Source organism: Ostrinia nubilalis, chromosome 24, assembly GCF_963855985.1.
Source record: "Ostrinia nubilalis chromosome 24, ilOstNubi1.1, whole genome shotgun sequence".
Classification (NCBI taxonomy): domain Eukaryota; kingdom Metazoa; phylum Arthropoda; class Insecta; order Lepidoptera; family Crambidae; genus Ostrinia; species Ostrinia nubilalis.
In genome coordinates, this window is record NC_087111.1 from 4478345 (window position 1) to 4485127 (window position 6783).

The following is a 6783-nucleotide window of genomic DNA, read 5'->3' on the forward strand; positions in this document are numbered from 1 at the left end:
GCCATCTGACTTGATCGTAGGCTTTGTATTTTTAGGCAATAAATTATGACCGGCAATAAAGCAAATCAACAGCTCCATCAACACTGCCAAACTGAATTCAAGCATTGACAGTGCTCTTACTGTTTCTTTATTGTCTAACCAAAATAATTGTATTAAGGCAAATTAAATTCAAATTCAAAATAATATAGTAGGTACAGAATAGACCCTGTAGGGCATAGCAGTCTTTAATATTCCAGTTTCAGCAATTCATTACTGTCAAAACCTCAGATCATAGATGAGGTCAAAATGAAAACCCACTCATAGGTTTTCATTGCATCATAAGAATATTTGGAGATTTTACATCATGAAAAGTGTATAAAGATGCATAGGACGTTCACAGGCTTAGAGCGTATTTACGAAAAACTATTTTGGAAGGCCCGTCCAAAGGCCCTTCAATGCCTGCCCACTGGCCTGGTGGTTTGCGAATCAGACTACGATGCCAGCTGTGGGTTGCGGGTTCCAATCTTAGAGCCAAAGCACAAGATGCGATGCGGCGCTGCATCGCAAAGGTTTCGACGTATCGCGCGCTACGGCGCCGTAACGGCTTGAGTGCCCGCCGCAGATATTTGTATGAAAGAAGACGCAGCGACACCGCTCCGGCGTCGCACCGCCACCGCAACGCATCGTGTGATTTGGCTCTTACTGTTGACTATTATGAGCACTTGCATCAATTTACGTTAATTATGCCGTTTTATGGTCATGGATTTTAGAGTGAAACTGATAATATTCTTTATAAATATTGTTAAAATAGTAAAGTTATAAAGTGACTAGATTTTTAACGAATTTTTAAATTTTAAACTATCCACAAAATTGACATAGCATGGGAAAAAAACAGAATTTAGGTTCGTCACTGCGTATCAAAAGAAAATGAAATTAACAGTAAAAAATAACATTTTTCTCGTCGACTGTATCAGTGTGAGTATATTGAACCGAGCTTCAGTGATAGTACTGATAGACTGATATCAGAGAGTTTAGTTTGGGGATGATATTATAGGACCCTGAGGGTGTAAATTTTCAATTAATTTATTTTATTTAAACTTGTACAAGCTGCATTGCACATGGAGTTTACTAATAATTTAGTACAATGTTTAATTTTCATATTATTTCGATTAATTGACTCACCGATAGTCAAATCATAAAGGTATCAGGAAGGCGCTGGACGCAAGCCGCTACCAACCGGGCAACATGGAAAGCATTAAGGGAGGCCTATGTTCAGCAGTGGACGACTGGCTGAGATGATGATGAGTCAAATTTGACTATTGGATATTTTAACTAACCAATAGTCAAAATTTGACAGATGTCAAATGACAAGTGATTAAAATAATATCAGAATATTTTATTTCGAACAATGGTTAGCTCGACTTCTAGTACATTTTTAACTATTAGTTTACATTTTATTAGTATCAAAATTTAACAATTAGTTATTTTAACTACGAATCAAAAAACTGGGCCTTATTCGTTGGATCCCGAAGAGGCTTTCACCAATATTTGTTAAGAAAAATTTGCCGATTAATCCAGGAGTTAGGTGATAGCAAAACATTATTAGATATTAATTTTATTACGAGTAGTATAGAGTTTACCGACACTACGAGCAGTTAATTTAACAGTATTTCTTATAGAAGAAAATTTCACATCAGAAGTACCTACTAAAGATTTCCAGCGAATCTAGAAACTGTAAGCGAAACCGTTAACTATGGAGCAAGCTCGATATAAAAGTAACGACTAGAAAATAAACACAAAGGATTATTTTAAACGATACAGTGCCTAATAAAGCTCCATTAAAAAGTTTTGTTCCCCAGTCGATGAAGCACATGGTATGCTCTGAGTGTCCGAACAACTGCACGCAGGAGGATTTAATGAATGCTGCTGACAACGCCACTCTTGTAGCGGAGTTTTGGGCTGACACTGTGTAGGTTTGTTGTCGACACGATAGGAAAAAGATTCAAAAGGGGTTTGCAAACGATTATTACATCAGAGTAAGGAAAACTACTGCCACTTTCAAACGTAATAGAAATGAAGAATGAAAAATTATGAAAAAAAATTTCAATAACCGATACAACTTTGGTTAGGAGTAAACAAATAAATTACGTTAATTAATTACTATTATTTGTAGTCCATAGTTACACAACATTAAATTAATAATGTTAATTTTTCATAACAACACATCAATATAGTAAATGAGCTATTATGTAACTTAATTGCCCTGATCGGGAGTTGAACCTACCGCTAAAGGCGTTAAGTCACGCTATGAGCATTGTCAACATTGATTCGCCCGTATTCACAAACATTACTATGAGGTCTCACAGTGCGCGTGAACGTACAGGGTGACACACGAACCAATCACAGAGCTCTAACGCTGTGCGTTCGACTTGCTGCTTCACTTAAGTAAGCATCGTTTGTGAACACGGGCAATTATCAATTTTAGTTCGTGATCGCTTCGCTACATCTAGCGATATACAGTTTGACTCTCTTGGCTCAAATATTGTAAGTTGAGTTCCCAAGCGAGTACCTAGGTTGAAAAGGTAAATTATGTAAGTAAGTACGAGTATACTAAAAGTAAATCATCCACCACTTAGTACTATTGGCAACAGTGTTTACTGTCCAATGCCATTCATGTTGTCTCGTTCCATCGCAAATCTTGAAATCAAAAGGAGTTTTGAAAACCTCAAATAAATGCAAAAAAAAATCACCCTGTCAAAGAAACAATTGGAGCATTGATTTCAAAAATCGAAAATCAAAATCAAAATTTTCTTTATTTGTTTAGACTAATTAAATTAGTTCTTGCAAATCGTCAAATTTTAATGCTCTTAAGGAGCCTATACATGTCTCATTCTTTTTTTGCCCTACCAGCGCTTCGAGACAAACATTTGGCAAGTGCTGAGAAGAAGCGCCGCAACAAACTCAGTCACCACTGTCTGCCGGTTTAAAAATATAAAAAAGTAGGAAGTTACAATACATTCAGAAGCAGGTTACTTACCACGCGCTCCTGTTGATAGAAGGTGGCCTTTAAGACAGCCCATCTAGCACGAGACCGCGTGGCAGTTTTGAATATATTATTTAGTGCCAATTTACATTCTGTACTTGTTGAATTTTTGAGGAGCCTTCCAGCGATTTGGCCCACTTTTAGCTTGGTCCACGGTCCACGTCGCCGGATTGAAGAGTCAAGGTTGGGTTAAACCTATTATTGAGTCTTCTTTTCAGCCAAATGACGTCCACTGCTGGACAAAGGCCTCCCCCAAGGTTTTCCACAATGAACGGTCCTGCGCTGCCCGCATCCAGGCTCTTCCCGCGACCTTTACCAGATCGTCGGTCCACCTAGTAGGAGGCCTGCCCACGCTACGTCTTCCAGCCCGTGGTCGCCACTCGAGAACTTTCCTGCCCCAACGGCCATCGTCTCTACGAGCTATGTGCCCCGCCCACTGCCACTTGATTATTGAGTATTGATTCATAATCCATTTTAGTATTCAGGCCTAAGACTCGATTTTTACATGTAGTACGTACTTAGTGTAGGCAAGCCTCTCGTTCGGATCTGATGAAGGTATCGAGAAGCACCTGGATGCGGGCAGCGCAGGACCGTTCGTTGTGCAAATCCTTGGGGTAGGCTTTTATTCAAATTGAAGGTTTATGACCATAATATTGGTGTTGTTGGTAGAGTTAAGTTAGTTCTTAGTTCTTTCCCTTCAAACTCCTTCTGTGTTCTTCATTAATTTCGTTGCGGGTCCAATGACAGTTTATCTTACACCCGGGACAAACTTGACCATCACTTTTTATGAAGTTGTTGGGTTGGGTTTTTATTGGCTGAAATCCTGGCTACACAAGAGTTGCAGCGGTGGGAACGAGAGGTGGGAGTAGTCCCGTATCTAAGTTAGTGAAAAATAAATTTTCATGCTCAACAGTTTTGTATTCCTTTCAATTTTTAAGTGATTTTAAAAGTTATTCAATTTTATAACTATGTTATTTACAATTTCCTCACAGTGTAAATAGTGTCTAGGCATATTATGTGATTAAATTGATGCAAATAAGTTTAATAATAAATAATAAATTATTTAAACATTACAAAACCGCTTTGCTATAAACAATAATTATCTCCTACTGCGTAGGAAGTAAAAAACCAATTAATTATATACGATTAAAATTTATATATACGATGATTTATTTAGAATTTGATTTGCTAAAAACGGTAATAAGCACTATTCGGAATTGCAAATCAATGAAAGTAATCAGTTATTAATATTTTTGTTATTTACAAAACAGCATGTAGAGAAAGCGTGATATCAAAAATTTTAATGCATTTGATCGGTTTTTAATATTTATTTTGGACTAGTCTTAGACCGCAGCATTATCTACCAAAATTTTTACGAATTACAAAATAATATGTTCGTTCGTTCGTTTAATTTATTTCCTCAAATAGCTACGACTTTAGAATCAGTTCAATCAGTCTGTCTCCATTGCAGGAGCACGACCCTCTCTAATTTACCAGAGGCAAAATTGAGGATTTTGACTCCCCACACTGGCCAGACGGTTTGGGGAGATCTTGATTATCATCATTCTCTTGACTTGAATAAACCAAAAAATAATCTATAAGCTCACCACATAAAATCTACTACGATATTTAGGAGAATAAAATAAATCAACGTGCGATAGTGAAATAAAATTATTCAAATCAAATCAAATATCAAATAATTTATTGTGCATAAATTTGGGTAGGTACATTACATTTGCAGTAGTTATTGCAATAATAAAGTTAGATCGCCAAATCCTACCATTACAGGTGTAGGTATACACATTTCTCTTAAAATAAAATTAAAAAAAATAAAATTACAAAACTATTCCTTATGCTCCATAAAATCTTTCAAACTATAGAAACAATTTTTCAATAACCACAATTTATATCATCGGTACAAACAATAATGTCGACTAGAATGTATAAAACTATTTTGTTTTTCAATTTCACTATTGAATACTGAAAGTTACTCATTCATGAAAACAGACTTTTAAACGTTTATGACAATACAAAATTATTTAATCTTTATTATTGAGCAAAAAATAAAAACTTGGCAAATGCGCGTCGGTCAATAACACTTAATTATTTTACTTTTACTTTAAATGAAACAAAAGCAAAAAAACATGTCAAAAAGTAATCTTAAAAGCACATTAAAATTAAAAGGAACTCCCTTTATTTTTAATTTCATTTCATTTTCTCAGTAATGTATGTAAATCCTTGGAAGAGGCCATTGTCCAGCAGTGGACAATGGCAGCAGTTATTTGGCTGAAATGAACTAACTAAACGAAATTTAATAAGAGTCCTACATTCATCATAATCATTATTTCAGCATTAAGACATCCACTGCTAAACATAGGCCCCTCCCAATGATTTCCAAATTAACCGGTTTATAGGGGCCTGCATTCAGCGATTTCCTACTACCTTTATGAGGTCTTCAGTGTAAGTTGTCAACCCATAAGGTGGATTATTTGACGTCTTACGGTGCGCTTGACCGGTACGTAGCCTCAACTCCGGAACCTTGCTGCCCCATCCCAGTTGTGCGTGCTACGTGCCCTGCGTGCTATGTGCTATAATGTGACGGATTAGCTAGTTTCCAAGCAAAACCTCGGACAGACAGACAGCCAGACATATCGAAACTATAAGGGTTCCTTGTCAGGACTACGGAAACCTAAAAACAGACAGCAGAGTACTTAATCCCTAGTCCTAAAAGTTTGCGTAATATTTTAGTGTATATTTTCACTTATCATCCTTAGGGGAGGAGGCCTTTGTCCAGCAGTGAACGTCATTCGGCTGAAACGAACGCACTGACCATTAATTTTCCATCCAAATCGAGTCAATGCTCATACAAAAACCTAATCACCACTTATAGCTCATGAGCGACTTTCACACACATGAATGATGTCATACACCCCAAAGAAAAACTCTTCATTTCAATATCAAGAAAACCAAGAGAAAAACGCGATCGATTAAATACACGCAAAATAAGTGCCATATTAATCGACATTGTGATCACGACAAAATTTTGTATCGACGTCTCATCAAACACTGTGGTGTGTTATGTGGTGGCAATAGGGGTTATTTTTGAACAAAATGCACAGTCCAAGATCTCTTACATCATGCTTATAATGTTGTATAGGTACTAACTAGAGAGTTGATACTCTTTGGTTCTGAAGGTCCTACAAACGTTACATTATTATCTGTTTTTGAGCTCGAATCACATACAAAGGATTCAGTAAATATTCTGATAAATCAATCAGACACAAACGTGTTACATCCTAGTGGTCTTTACTCTATCAGGATGAAAAACGTTTGTGACAGTTTCTGAACCAAGAATTACAGCTTGAGCGTGCTCATCTTTTACATAAGGATGATTTAGGCCCTAAATCACCCTAAATTTTAGGGTGATGATGACTGTGGGTCATTAGTCGTACAAAATTATATATTTTTGAAACTGCTGAGACTTTGGCACTTGTTCTTCGTTCTAAGTTGTAGGTTTCAATCAACATAGAGAATTTTCAAAAAAACTGCACTTGCTTCATCACATTTAGGATTGAACCCGGTACGTATGACACGTGAGACAGGTAGTCTAGATCTAGAGGCAGTTATGTCACGGTCATGCTCATGGAAATTCTGCACTTAGTTTTCTGTTATGCAATTATTGTACATGCTCAATTTTACTATCAAACCCCCGTTTCATGCCAAAGATACAATTATCAAGTTGTCACTTTGCGTTGGCTTCT